The 15,669-nt window shown below is 40.1% G+C and overlaps 1 protein-coding gene across 2 annotated transcripts in view; it reads left to right on the forward strand.

Moving 5' to 3' along the window:
• Positions 1-148: 148 nt before the first annotated feature.
• The window catches only part of LOC109043605 (3-hydroxy-3-methylglutaryl-coenzyme A reductase), an 89,861-nt gene continuing 74,340 nt past the window's right edge, over positions 149-15,669 (forward strand). The window contains exon 1 of one of the 2 annotated variants that reach the window (XM_072301560.1): positions 149-409. The gene's annotated coding sequence lies outside the window, so the exon portion shown is untranslated. Of the gene's footprint in view, positions 410-14,868; positions 15,349-15,669 lie in introns of those variants that run through there. The other variant, XM_072301561.1, reaches the window with a different exon arrangement.

Raw genomic sequence — 15,669 nt, forward strand, 5'->3', positions numbered from 1 at the left:
AAATGTTTGTATAGTTTGCAGAATTTGCGGCACTTAGTATATTGTCATATTTGCCAATACGTTCGCGCAATGATATGTAACCCGTTATTGACTGTGTAAGTACGCCGTAATTGCCAATAATCTCCATCATCCTCTTATCACCAAAACGATGACCAAAACGTCTGATATTCAGGTCTTGTTTTCGTTGCCGTTGCTGTGCTGTGTTAAATGGTTAAAACATGTTAAAAGCTTTAGGTGTATGTTTTCAGTGCGTTTCACTTGCGAATTACTCGGGCTTGCTTCTTTGAAAAATGTTTACTGTAAAGCGGAAAAAAAAGTGTGATGTTTTCATCTTTCTAGATCTCAAGAGTTATCTCCACTTTCACAGACCATGAGGATGTCAAAGCTATCCAATGCTATCCTGTTTTGAGTAAGTATCCCAACAAATTAATCGTTGGTTTTATGCAGTTACGCCTTGTTTAATCTGTGAGTAACATGTCTTTCTGTCAAAGCACTTGTGTGTTATGAATGTTTTCATTTCTTGTTTACCTGCTCATTTCAGTAGCTTCGTAGCCATCAAGTTGTCTGATCACTTCGGTCATCTCACTCATAATTTGCTGGAATGATGCTTCATGCCTTAAATATCTCTCTAAATTTTCAATGATAAGATGAAACTGTTATTTATGAGCCTGACAAATTAGGTAAAGAAACGCATTCCGGCAAAGTGTACATCAGTAAAGTAATTTCCTACATTAAGTATCATATTTTTTTCTTACTGACAATAATGTTTCAATGTGGCTCTTCTGAATTACCAACTATCTTTATAAATTTTTTTGGGCTTTCCCAGGTTTGATTGGAACAGTTAGAATTGTTCTACGGCAGACCACTTCAGTGAAAAGTATATGATGGTTTACGATGTATACCTAGCATAGATTATTAGTGGCCAGAAGATGCCAGAAGCAGAAGGTTTTATAGTTGTAGTGTCCTTCTTAAATCAGTGAATTTCCCGCTTGTACCTCTATTTGTAAAATATTTGTACAGAACATGGGTGCATTGATAGAAAGCCAACATCAATCTGCACTGTGTTGCCTTCAAACAAAGTTTATAAGGCTGAATTGAACCCTTTGACAAAAGTGTAGGTATTCATCTCTTTCAAGTACTTGCTGAGACGAGATTAAGAGAACAATGTCAGCTTCATTATGGAGTTGTCTTTCTTTTTTCTTTTTTTTTATAAAGTCCATCCTTGGGAAGTTCATACAAAAAGAAAACTGGATTTGATAGACTAAGTATTCTGTCATTTCAGTAATTAAGCTTACTTACATAGAGAGTTGTCAGAACTTGTCATAATCTTGGCAGACATTGGTTGATTCGCTTCCTTCCAGAAAAGAAGTGCGAGCATAGAGCAGGAAGAGATGAGCGCCTGTGCTTCATGGTGAGCACTGTCTGGAAGTTACATTTTCTCCAAAAGTTTTAATTGATCTGAAGTTAGCAAATTTTTTGATGAATCAATCTTATGGAACCTGTGTCCCACTAAATAGTTACCCATCTCACACTACTCTAGTCTGAATGTAGCTCTGACATTATACCTGCAGGACGATATTCTCATTTTTTTTTAGTCTTACCTAATCAGAAGTTCCCTAGAAATTACGTGGAAGTTCAGAGTTATCATCTGGTAGGTTTGATTTTTCTTCCTAAAGCAGTCCTTTCTGAGAAAGTTTCCATTCATTTTTCAACACCTAGGCAGGAACATCGCTACACCTATTTATTTGATCTGGTGACCTCCTTTTTTTCTTTCCTTTAAGTTTCTTTTTTTCTTTTCTTATCCCAAAAATAATTCCAGAAGGTCTCAAGAGGATGATAAAAAAAAGGTACTAAAAATGTCAAAAATTTCCTCGGACAGATAATACAATAAGTAATTCCGGTCATTTTGAAACAAATCTCAGGTACTTTAAACCTCTTTAGAACTTGAGAAATCTCTGTAAAAATGTATGTCTAAAATTTTATGAAATTTTAATTTATTGGGCAAATTGTTGCCTCACAAAAATTCGGACAAATCTCAGTTTTGTGCGTACCTATCCTTCACCAAAATAATTTCAAGTCGCTGGCCAAAAAGGAAGCGCTCAAATCCATTCTTTATCCTTCATTTTCTGTCGACAATGGCGAGAGCAACCAGCGCTGCATAAATCGCCTTCAGGTTTGAGGGTAGGCCATATCTCATACTTGCATGCGCGAGTCTACCGTGCTCCGCGGCGGCGTGGGCGTGGGCACCAGCTTTGGCGCTTTTTCATCTTTCGACTTCGGATCAGTAGAATGACAGCTGAAACTATACTGATTTTCTAAACAAGATTCGTGGTGACGGAAGGCCATACCTATCCACCTAATTCGAATTTTCATGTTCTTAAATCTCCTCGAAGTTAAGGACATTGCGTATACCCCCAAAACGTATTTACGAGAGAGAACTCCACAATCTAGAGACGGAAATACGATGAACTGGAAATGGACGAGGAGTATTAGGTATCAAAGAAGCTCCCAGCGGTGTTTGGTTTTAAAGTGATAATTTAAAATTTATTTTATCAAATTCAGTATATTTACTTTTTCATCGATCACATTGAGTGATTTAATATTACATTCAACGTTGGACATGAAACACCGAAAAAAAAGAAAAAGAAAAACATTTTCTTCTCTCCACAATATTTGGTCGTGTTTAAGGAATATTTTCATCCCTTCTGAGTTTCATGAGGTAGAGCCTGTCAAAAAAAGACCATTTTTGTGCCCCTTTTTGGAAACACAAGGGTGCAGTTCAAATTCATACCAAATCAAACCTGACCATGAAATAATCCTTCAGCGAAAGTTTTAACCTGAATTCATCGCTCATTTTGACAATACAGCGCTGCAAAGTGCATTTTTTCTATTGGAAATGCTAAATTTTTTCAAATTGTTCGGTCATATAAACAACTTTGATCGATCTTTCTTCATTTTATGGGACATAATTTCGTCGACCATCCTTGAGATTTCGATCTAACGATTAGTCATGACACAACGTTGCAAATTTCTCGTGTCAATTAACGCGCCAGGTTTTTTCCTAGGTTAATCTAAGTCGGCTAATGTCGGGGCCAGGGATCAGAGGGCCGATAATTGAAATTGATAGACAAAGCTGTAGACAAAGAAGACAAAAGAGATATGGAGTTATCCTATTGGTGGAAGCGAGTGGAGCTGTGTCTATCAATGTCAATAATCGGCCCGCAGACAGGGAATGGAACCCCAAGGCTGACGTGCTAAGGAGTAACGCCGTATGAGCATTCGTCTGCTGCCAAATTTCCTCTCAAAAATATTTATATTTTAAGAGAGTTATGAATATTTTCCCTTAAAATGTTCAGACTTTTTATATCAAATCTTGAATAAATTCTCTGAAAAATTGAAAGAAAAATTTTCCCAAATTTTTCCGAAAATTCGTAATTTGTCGAAGGAAATTTGGCAACGTCTGGAGGCTCATACGGCGTTCTTTTGTCGAACGGAAGAAGGATTGGAACCATAAAAATTCGATTCCTGGAGTCAGTTTCTTATTCGACCCCTCTGTCCCTAACATCATCCGACCTTAAATAACCAAGTAAAATCCGAGAAGGGGTTGTCTCGGACACCTCTTACTAACTTTTTGTTTTATTTTCTGGGGCACTATTTCATCATTAGATGTTACTCGGAGATTAAGATTGTTGTTGACACTACGATTTCGCGATTAGTCGTGATAAAGCGTCGCTGATTATGTGTATACAAGGTGCTCTAGATGGCGCTTGTCAGGCTTTTTTCTCAGTTATTTTATGAGGGTTGATGTCTTATTAGAGGCAATGCTGTCTTGCTAAGGAAGAACGCTTGGACATCGCTAAGTTTCCTTCGATAAAAACCGAATTTACCGGGAAAATTGTCAGTATTTTTTTCCAAAATTTTCAGACAACTTTGTACGCAATACAATCTAAAATATCTGAAAATTTCAAAAAAAAAATGCACAAATGTCGTCAATAATACGCATGTTTTACAAGGGGAATTCGGCAACTCTCGAATGTTCGTACGGTGTTTTTCCTTAGCACTGCAGAATGGACTCCCAGTGGGCCGATTAAGGACTCCGAAACCACGAAAATCCGATTCCCGAGGTCCAGTTTTCATTTCACTCCCCCGTTCCTATTATCATCTGACCGAAAAATAACAGAGAAAGAAGCCTGGCACGAGTGGTCTGGTACATACGCCTTGTGTTTCATTTACAACGCTGTATCACGACTGATCGCTAGATCGCAGTGTCAACAACAGTCTTAATCTCTGATTAACAACTGATGAAATCGTGGCCCACAAAATGAAGAAAAATCGATCAAATAGTTGTTTTTGAAGCGAAGAACTTCAAAATATTAGCATGTTTTGTAGAGACAGTTGGTAATTCGCTTTTTTAAACGGCACTCGGGCAGATCGATACTAGGTCGTACAGGACCGGGCTTCTTACGCTAACATCTCTCAAGTCAACTTAAGCAACGCATGCTACAACTATTCGTACTCCTTGGACACGCGTCTTGCATATGGATAAATGGAAGGCGTTCCGGTCACTCTGGTTCCGTTCAATTTAATACAGTATAGCAGCGCGTGGCGCGCTTTGCGCTATATGTGTCGATATGAACATCTCTGGTAAATACTAAGGCAAAAGAACAGGAAGATATACTTTCGCGCCATTTTCACGTATCCTGAAACTATATCTCACCGAGTTGTGACAGTGGGTCGCTGCTGCGAGCATCGTTCGGTGGTTTAAAATTACCGGAGCGCCTTCAATTTTTAGTATGCAACACGGATATCCATGGAACATTGATAATTGTATCAAGGCGTTATTACCGATATCAGTGTCCCATGCTCAAATATCAATACTGAATTGTGAAGAAACACGCCGTATACATATTTCTAGCGTTGCCACTCCAATAAAATGAACCCCGGTAAACTTGTAAGTTCTTTATTTTTTATTGTTTAGAGACCTTTTGGCGGACTTTAATCTAGTGAATCTAAGAATTTCAAGGAAATATATTCTAAACTTCCATTTACATTCAGAGGGCCCCTGTCGGTTTTTTGTATAGGGGCTCCCAAAACTTCAAAAAACTCACATAAAGGAGAACTGTACTGCCGTGCTAAGGAAGAACGCCATATGAACATTCGAGAATCGCCAAATTTTGTTTAGTTTATTTTTGATGAAAATTGTGAATATTTTTCCTTGAAATTTTCAGAAACTTTGGATCAAATTTCGAACAAAATTATTTGATAAATTGACGGAAAAATATTCAAAAATTATCCTGAAAATTAGTGATTTTCCAGAGGAAATTTGGCAACACCTGAAGGCTCATACGGCGTTTTTCCCTATAGCACGGCAGTGTAGGTTAGTTACATGGGGCCCCAATCCAGAGGAAGAGGCCCTGAAAACGTTATCAGCACCTCAAGAATTGTTAAGCCAGACCGACACTGTTTTTAGGCAGCGCTTAGTGCGCCTAAGAAAAAACCTTGTTTGTTTTTAACATTCCTCGAAAATGATGGTATCATAAGTTCCTGAAGAGTGCTTAAAGGGTCCTTGAAAATAACTTGGAAAATTCTTGATTTTGCCGACAACAACTCTTTGATAGTCCTTGATTTTAGTTCAAAAGCTGTCATGAACCCTGAAGGAGCAGTCACTTACTTTTAAGTCATGAATGAACGAAGTTGCCCGTTTCTATTTTTACTCCTTCTCGAATCCATCCGATTTGACATTCCGCAGTGTTTTGTAAGCTTTGAACTGATACGCATTCTACCTTCTACCCAGCAGAAATCGTAAATTGGAGAGAGCAATCTACTAGAAAGAGAAATGCACTCCCATTTGAAATATTTCAATCAGATTAATTCCATGACATCATCTTCGTGATGAGAACCTCATCACCTATAACAAAATTATGCTCATGTTGACAAGTTCAAAAATTGAGTTAGGCTTTGAGTTGATCAAGCCTAAGTTTGAGACGCCGATCATATGGAACTTGGATAACCATTGAAATTAATTAATTATTGGACCGCGGTAAGTAGAAAGGAACCAAGCCACATCAGCTATCGCCAAGTTTAATTGGGGAATTTAATCTTTTAAGTGAAAATGGTTGTGTGGATTTTTGTGCAAATTTCAGTGAATTTTCTACATCGTACGAAGCAAATTCCTGAAAATTTTCCAAGGAACCTGAATAAACGTTCTCTTGTAAAATAATTAAATGTCCTGTTAAATTTGGCAATAGCTGATGCAACTGATGGCTCCTCTCTGCTAAACGCGGTCCAATGATTTCCCATTAGCATTGGTACAAGACGGAAAGGGACTTGTAAAATCATCGGTTTTCGAACTTTTTCATATAGGATCATTAATTCATTATAGTTATTTGTAACAACTAAAAGCTGACTTACAAAATTGTTAATATTTTTTTTCTTATTCTTCTTTAAATATGATGAAAAAACTTTTTCTGCATATATTTATTGCATATTTTTCTGCTATTCATAGCAGCAAGAAAGTAATAGTCGAGGATAGTCATGGAATCAGAAAATGAACACATTTTTACAGAGACCTTTATCTTGAGGACATACTGAACTTTATGTGCGAATTTCTTCAAATTAAATTTAGCAGCTTAATCTAGGGAAAGGCTGCACAAGAAAACAAAAGAGAAATCAAGAAAACCTGGAACGTGTCAACGTGTAGTTTTTTCAAATGTGTCCAATGTCAGTGTGCGCTTAATAGACACTTACATTTTTTCGGTCAATGGACTGTACCAAAGAGCAGCTGAAAACTCACTTTGATTCCAATAATTCACCGTAGCTGCTTCTGTTTATCGGGGGAAAAAATTATCAATTCGCGATCAACGAAATGTTAAATGAGGACGCCCAGAGAAGCAGAGGCAATCGATGGGTTATGGTGCCAGGTCAGTTTTTGAATGGTCAATTAAAAGTGTAATGATGATGCGCCGAGCGTCGGAGAATTGGCGCGAAAAAAGTTTATTGCCTCACATAACAGTGATTAACGAGCTGAGTTCGCCGTATTTTCTGTCATCTGGGACTCATATGGGAAATTTCAGAAACTTAGGTGGAAAAATAGCGAAAATGTGCCCCATTGTGATGCAATAAAGCACCGGTAAAAGATCGCCAAGAAGTCTGTTTTGCCAAAGTGAAGTTTTTCAAGGAAAAATTAACCTGGTAGCGAGATTGAAATCAAATGAACAGATCCTAGGTACATGGTGTCTGAGTTTGTTCGTGGTTTGACCCACGAACCTTCCTTAACCTTCTTTACCTTCTTAATCGCGTATCTTTCTCCCTTTCCTTGAAATTGTCATTCGGTTTTGAGCCTCTTCTATGACCTCCAAAGGTTTAGGTAATTAGTAATCCCGGTACGAATTAAAAAACTCCAATTTTTGTGTTAGATTCTATTCGAGCCTTCTCATCGATTCTCATTTCACGTTTTAAAATTTCATGAAATACGTAAAATTCAATCTCCCTTTACTTAAATTTGGTTGCAGGTACCCAGAGTGCATCTCATTTTAACTAGGGGGGGGGGGGGGGATGTCCGTAAGAAGAGGTGATAGAACCGAGTCTAAACGAGAGAGATTATACTTGTATATACATATCTGTAACACCTGGCGGTGCTTATCATTTACTTTTCCTCTCTCCTTTCTACCCGAGCAGGGCCAGAGATGCTAAATGAAATTTCACGAAATTTCATGTTTCTCGAAAGTGAAATTTCTTATTCCATGAAATTGCAATGCTTTTCAGGGGCTGCGCATGCGCCTCGTAACGATTCGCCGTTCCCCGGACGACGTTCAACGCACGTTGGCTAAAATATTACAACTTATTGTTTTACGACTTTAGCGTCTTACCGCAATCAGTTTTCGACGAATAATTCCTTGAAATTTCTTTTTTGAGTACAAAGTCAGATGAAATTTTGCGTCTCCGTGCATGATCCTGCAAGGCCGGCCATGACTTTTCCAGCCGAAACTCTCGTCATGTAACCCTCAGGGCCGGATTAAGGGAGGTCCATTTCACCAGCCCCCCCACTTCCACAAAATAATATGAAAAATATGCCATCGTTTTGTAAGTGTTTTGTAACGTTTTGTAAGTCTAAAAAAAAATTTTGTAAGTCACTCCAAATGGTTCAAATGGATAACTTCATTTTGGGGGGGCTGGAGAAATGGTATCCCCCCCACTTCGCGATCGATAAATTCTGACAACGCCAACGTTTTGTAAGTGTTTTGTAACGTTTTGTAAGTCCAAAAGAAAATTTTGTAACTCAATTTTTAGGGGGGATACGGCTACCCAAAATTTTGGGGCCAGCCCCCCCACTTCGCGATCGATAAATTCTGACAACGCCAATGTTTTGTAAGTGTTTTGTAACGTTTTGTAAGTCCAAAAGAAAATTTTGTAACTCAATTTTTAGGGGGGATACGGCTACCCAAAATTTTGGGGCCAGCCCCCCCACTTCGCGATCGATAAATTCCGTTTACGCCAATGTTTTGTAAGTGTTTTGTAACGTTTTGTAAGTCCAAAAGTAAATTTTGTAACTCAATTTTTAGGGGGGATACGGCTACCCAAAATTTTGGGGCCAGCCCCCCCACTTGGCGATCGATAAATTTCGATAACGCCAAAGTTTCGTAAGTGTTTTGTAACGTTTTGCAAGTCCAAAAATAAATTTTGTAACTCAATTTTTAGGGGGGATACGGCTACCCAAAATTATCAGGGTCAATCGCACCGTTCAAATATCCCGCGCAAAGACCACCGGATCTCGCCCGGATCTTTCCCGCCTCCGTGCCATGTTGCCGCAGCCTTTCAACCTTTCCGAGCGTTTCAGTGGGACAGAGATAAATCGTGTTCCTACGCTGCTTAGGGTTACATTAGGTCAGGTTATAGATTTTCTTCCCCGATTTTTGTTCTCGCTGTTTTAAGAGAAGCGTATATTATTCAGCTAAAATTAAGAGGGGTCAGGTTGTTTACATTTCATGGGCACTTGAAAATCCGGTTGTTTCGCTTTAGACAGGAGATGGACCAATGAACATGGTCTGCATTAAATAATTAACGGCACTTATTTTCTCTTCAAAATGTATTGTAAAAAATGATGCACACAACGAGAGGTTCGGAAAGCAACCGCTGAACGGGATACTCTTTAGTTTTTTAAGTCAAATCAGATGATGGTTCAACGGCACAAATGATGTCCTTTATATTTTTTCCCTGAAAATAATGTTAACTGTGAGCACTTATTTCTTCTTCAGTTGCTCATTTCTGGACTCCAAGTCGTGCGATTCGTTTTATACTTGAAATTTTGAAGTTGGAACGCGTTGCGTGGTGTTTCAATTTATACCGTGTATAGTGGTCTATTGTTTGACGGATCCGGGTCAGGGTTAGGTTTCCTTAAAATTTTTTGAGGGTAGGTCGGTAGCTTCCTCCCAAGAGAAGAAAACCAATATTTAAAAAATCACTTTCGTCTAGAACCTTATTTTGTTACATTTTTAGTATTATGAACTAAAACCACTCAGAGAAAACAATCACTGTCATTCATAGGCGGAACCGGACACTTCAAATCGGGGATGGAAGCGGGAGGCCAGCGGAGCTTCCTTCAGAAAATTGTCGAAATTTAAAGGAATCTATTATACAGGGTGATCCAAATGGCCCTTCCACCCCCTGTAACTTTTTACCTTAAAGAAGTAATGATTTGAAACTTAAAGGATGTGCCTAGGTAAAAATGAGCTACTTATCGGTCCCTTCCCCCTCGGGTTTTCAGGGGGACCCCTTCAGAAGGTGGGAGGGAGAGGGAGGGAACGGACCCCTACTTTTTGTTTAAGAGAGAAGACCATATTCGTGATACCTCGTTCGAAAGAACATAATTAAAGAAAACTTTTTACACAAATCCGAAGTCATTTCCTCAGGATGTTTCAAAATGGCGGCCTGTTAAAGTTCAAAATGGCCGAAAATTGGCACCGGTTCTTCGTCCATGAATTTGCGCGAAAATCAGCGACGGAGAGTATTTTGCCACGAGAATAACGAATTTGACGTCAGATTTTTTTTTTTTTTTAAAAAATACCAAAATTTTCGAAATGGCAGCTGCATTAATTTCAAAACGGTCGTAAATTGCCAACTCGGTTTTTTGCTGATGGATTTGCTTGAAACTTGTAGCCCAGAGGTATATTGGCACGAGATTAACAAATTTGGAATTTGATTTCTAAGGGAAAACGATCAAGAAAACCATACAATACTTTCTCACGGTTAAAAGGTAACGCCTTTACATATTCATTGTATCACAAGAAGCATCTAAAAAGCACCCAATGCTTCTTATGATACGGTGAGGATGTAAAGGGGTTACCTTTTAGTTGTGAGAAATTATAGCACGGTACTTTGACAGTATTCTCAGGCGGTATAATACCTCCATGACCGCTTCTCAGGTCAAACAACTACAGCCAAACCTCAGAGAAACCATTAAAAACTCGACAAGAAATTTTTTCCCACGTTTATCTTATAATTCACTTTAACAACCAAAATTTGCCTCAATACGGGCCTCGTAGGCCTCAATTAGTCATTCTAGGGGTAGACGCGAAACACAAATTGCAGTCTAAAAAAAAATTTCGAATATTTTTTTTTTTCGAGAATTATGTTTTTAAGCGTTTCTGTAGAGCTATTTGTGAAGGACAGACTTTTCGGTCAATTACAGCCAATGTGGTTCGAAAAATAAAAAGCCGTCGGGCCCCGTAGACCCGGTTAGTCATCTAAGGGTTAAAGAACCGGAGTTCTCCATTCTGCGGTTTGCGAGTTTTCCAGAAATATTACTCAAGAATAAGACGACCTTCGCTCCTACATGCCTAATTTTATTTTTCACCAATGATAAACTTAAATTGGACTACATTTTGCAATTTGGAACTATAGATTCCAGCCCGGTTCAAAAACAACGTATGTGCCATTAGTTTCCCTATGCATATGAGTGTTTTTTCAGATGAGACACAATTTATAATTCCAAATTGCAAAATGCAGTCTAATTACTCCTTGAAACAGTTCGTTGCTTCCCACCACTTTTTCTCGTGAGCTACACATAGAAGAATATTGCTCGTCAATATTTATCAGTTTTAAAGTTGAGGAGAGGGTAGGTGTCCAAACTTTTGGGGGTCATATACCCAGCAATTTCTACCTTTCAATATTTGAGCGAATCGGGATCCGTCAAACAATAGACCTCCACACACGGTATAAATTGGTTATAATTAAATATTGGTTTTCTTCTCTTGGGAGGAAGCTACCGACCTACCCTCAAAAAATTTTAAGGAAACCTAACCCTGACCCGGATCCGTCAAACAATAGACCACTATACACGGTATAAATTGAAACACCACGCAACGCGTTCCAACTTCAAAATTTCAAGTATAAAACGAATCGCACGACTTGGAGTCCAGAAATGAGCAACTGAAGAAGAAATAAGTGCTCACAGTTAACATTATTTTCAGGGAAAAAATATAAAGGACATCATTTGTGCCGTTGAACCATCATCTGATTTGACTTAAAAAACTAAAGAGTATCCCGTTCAGCGGTTGCTTTCCGAACCTCTCGTTGTGTGCATCATTTTTTACAATACATTTTGAAGAGAAAATAAGTGCCGTTAATTATTTAATGCAGACCATGTTCATTGGTCCATCTCCTGTCTAAAGCGAAACAACCGGATTTTCAAGTGCCCATGAAATGTAAACAACCTGACCCCTCTTAATTTTAGCTGAATAATATACGCTTCTCTTAAAACAGCGAGAACAAAAATCGGGGAAGAAAATCTATAACCTGACCTAATGTAACCCTAAGCAGCGTAGGAACACGATTTATCTCTGTCCCACTGAAACGCTCGGAAAGGTTGAAAGGCTGCGGCAACATGGCACGGAGGCGGGAAAGATCCGGGCGAGATCCGGTGGTCTTTGCGCGGGATATTTGAACGGTGCGATTGACCCTGATAATTTTGGGTAGCCGTATCCCCCCTAAAATTTGAGTTACAAAATTTATTTTTGGACTTACAAAACGTTACAAAACACTTACGAAACTTTGGCGTTATCGGAATTTATCGATCGCGAAGTGGGGGGGCTGGCCCCAAAATTTTGGGTAGCCGTATCCCCCCTAAAAATTGAGTTACAAAATTTACTTTTGGACTTACAAAACGTTACAAAACACTTACAAAACATTGGCGTTAACGGAATTTATCGATCGCGAAGTGGGGGGGCTGACCCCAAAATTTTGGGTAGCCGTATCCCCCCTAAAAATTGAGTTACAAAATTTACTTTTGGACTTACAAAACGTTACAAAACACTTACAAAACATTGGTGTAAACGGAATTTATCGATCGCGAAGTGGGGGGGCTGGCCCCAAAATTTTGGGTAGCCGTATCCCCCCTAAAAATTGAGTTACAAAATTTACTTTTGGACTTACAAAACGTTACAAAACACTTACAAAACATTGGTGTAAACGGAATTTATCGATCGCGAAGTGGGGGGGCTGGCCCCAAAAATTTTGGGGTAGCCGTATCCCCCCTAAAATTTGAGTTACAAAATTTATTTTTGGACTTACAAAACGTTACAAAAACACTTACAAAACATTGGTGTAAACGGAATTTATCGATCGCGAAGTGGGGGGGCTGGCCCCAAAATTTTGGGTAGCCGTATCCCCCTAAAAATTGAGTTACAAAATTTACTTTTGGACTTACAAAACGTTACAAAAACACTTACAAAACATTGGTGTAAACGGAATTTATCGATCGCGAAGTGGGGGGGCTGGCCCCAAAATTTTGGGTAGCCGTATCCCCCCTAAAAATTGAGTTACAAAATTTTCTTTTGGACTTACAAAACGTTACAAAACACTTACAAAACATTGGCGTTGTTAGAATTTATCGATCGCGAAGTGGGGGGGCTGGCCCCAAAATTTTGGGTAGCCGTATCCCCCCTAAAAATTGAGTTACAAAATTTTCTTTTAGACTTACAAAACGTTACAAAACACTTACAAAACATTGGCGTTGTCAGAATTTATCGATCGCGAAGTGGGGGGGCTGGCCCCAAAATTTTGGGTAGCCGTATCCCCCCTAAAAATTGAGTTACAAAATTTTCTTTTGGACTTACAAAACGTTACAAAACACTTACAAAACGTTGGCGTTGTCAGAATTTATCGATCGCGAAGTGGGGGGGATACCATTTCTCCAGCCCCCCCAAAATGAAGTTATCCATTTGAACCATTTGGAGTGACTTACAAAATTTTTTTTTAGACTTACAAAACGTTACAAAACACTTACAAAACGATGGCATATTTTTCATATTATTTTGTGGAAGTGGGGGGGCTGGTGAAATGGACCTGATTAAGGGGGTGGCCACATGGGCCGCGGTCCATGGCGGCAAATCTAAGGGGCGCCAAAAATGTGCAATTTTTTAAAGTGTAGGTATAAAAAAAATCGGATTTATAAAAAAAAAAAATTACAAACGAGAGAAGGCGACAAAATCTCTCATTTCATACAAGAGACAGCACCCTCAATAAGTCGAGTTACGAGAGAAACCAAACACGCAATTTGGCCTAGAACGGCGCGACTTAGAGAGAAATGATAACGAGGACTTGAGTGGAAAAGTAGAAGCCCTCGGCGCGGCGATCGGCATGTAACACATATTAGCGCCTACAAGACTGCACGAATACTTCACGCATTGCATCAAACACAGTGCGGTCATTGCGGTCAGCGTGAAACGGATAGCGCCTACAAGAATGCATGAATACTTCACGCATTGCGCCAAACACAGTGCGGTCAGTGTGAAACGCATAGCGCCTGCAAGACTGCGTGAATACTTCAAGCATTGCGTCCAACACGGTGCAGTCTGCGTGGCGCGGCGGCGGAAGTTAAAATCATTGAACCACATTTATGTTTGTTCTTTCTTAATTTTTTCGTTCATTTCTTATGAATGGAAGACCTTGTCCACACAGAGATAGGTTCACGGAACTTAAGTTTCGCGCAAAGTTTCGTGAACTTTTGCTGGTTGTGTTGACAGGGCATTCCCAAAAAATGTGTTCAACACGAGTAAATGCGTCTTTTGCACCCCTCCCCCGCTGGCACGTTCATTTGATGGTTTTTATTGAGTTTCAAAACGAATGAGAAGGGGGCGGCAAAATATACCTAGGCAGCCCATGGGCGGCAAGTTGGTGAATCCGGCCTTGGTAACCCTCTTTTCCATTTTCTTCTCGGTCTTATTTCAGCCACCATAAAAAATTACAACTTACTGTTTTACGACTTGTACGTAATTACGAAGTTAGTTGAAATTTTGCGTCTCCGTGCATGACCCTGCAAGGCCGGCAATGACTTTTCCAACCCAAACCCGCGTCATGTAACCCTCTTTTCCACTTTCTTCTCGGTCTTATTTCAGCCACCATAAACAATTACAACTTACTGTTTTACGACTTGTACGTCTTACCGCAATCAGTTTTGACGAATAATCCCTTGAAATTTCTTTTTTAAGTACAAAGTTAGATGAAATTCTGCGTCTCCGTGCATGACCCTGCAATGCCGGCAATGTAAAAAATTACAACTTACTGTTTTACGACTTGTACGTCTTACCGCAATCAGTTTTTGACGAATAATTCCGTGAAATTTCTTTTTCAAGTACGAAGTTAGATGAAATTTCGCGTCTCCGTGCATGACCCTGCAAGGCCGGCAATGGCTTTTCCAACCCAAACTCGCGTCAAGTAACCCTCTTTTCCACTTTCCTCTCGGTCTTATTTCAGCCACGGCGACGCGACGGTGGGTGCACCTTCCGCGTGGCGTGGCGTCGTGGCGCCCCCCGCGCGGCAGCAGCGTCGCGGCGCCGCGCCGTCCCGTCGACGTCGCTCGGTGCATCAGTGCGCTTTTGACCGCTTCTCCGCGCGGACCGGACCCTGTCACCTTCCTCTCTCTCTCCTCGGTCTCGTCCGTCTCCCGTCTCGTCAGTCGTTACGCCGCGTTCCTGGTCAGTGTTCGTGGACCTCTGCGCGCGTAATCTCCGGCTCCCGTGCGCCGCTCGCGTGCCACCACTTTCTCTTCCCGCGTCAACAACAGGTGCGACCCGACCGCCGAGCCCGCCGCGCGCTTTGCCAAAAATCCACCATGCTCACGTAACCGCGACCCGTCGTCACCGCCCTGCTGTCCGCGGTTTTTAGCACCTCCGGGTGCAATCTCCCAGAGTTTCGTCCTTTTTTCGGGTGCCTGTGTCGGGGCATCGGTTTTTGAATCCGTGACTTGTGTATCGGCTTTGATTTTTCGGGTTATCTTCGTGATTCGTGGTTGCTGTGTCTGCCGGTTGTGATTTTGTGTGTGTGACTGGGATCGAGCCAAGGCGGATTTAGGTAATGATTTTGCATGTTTTTTGGTTGTTGTTGTTGTTTTTTTTTTTTTTTTTTTGCACACCGAAAAGCGTAGACGGATCTAGACATTTGAAACGAGGGGAGCGGGAGCAGGATGGCAAAATTTCGTGAAAAATGAAATCTTGAAATTTCAGAAAGTTTTGAAAGATATTGAAAAATACCGGTTCCTTTTGTGTAAAGATTGTGATTTTCTTCTATTTTTGTGTGTTTGAGTGCGGGTTGCGACGGTTGCGTACTCTAGCCCCTGAAAAATATGGAATATTTCACAACCTCGTGAAATTTCATGAAATTTTTCACTGAAAT

Source organism: Bemisia tabaci, chromosome 6 (assembly GCF_918797505.1).
Source record: "Bemisia tabaci chromosome 6, PGI_BMITA_v3".
Taxonomy (NCBI): Eukaryota; Metazoa; Arthropoda; class Insecta; order Hemiptera; family Aleyrodidae; genus Bemisia; species Bemisia tabaci.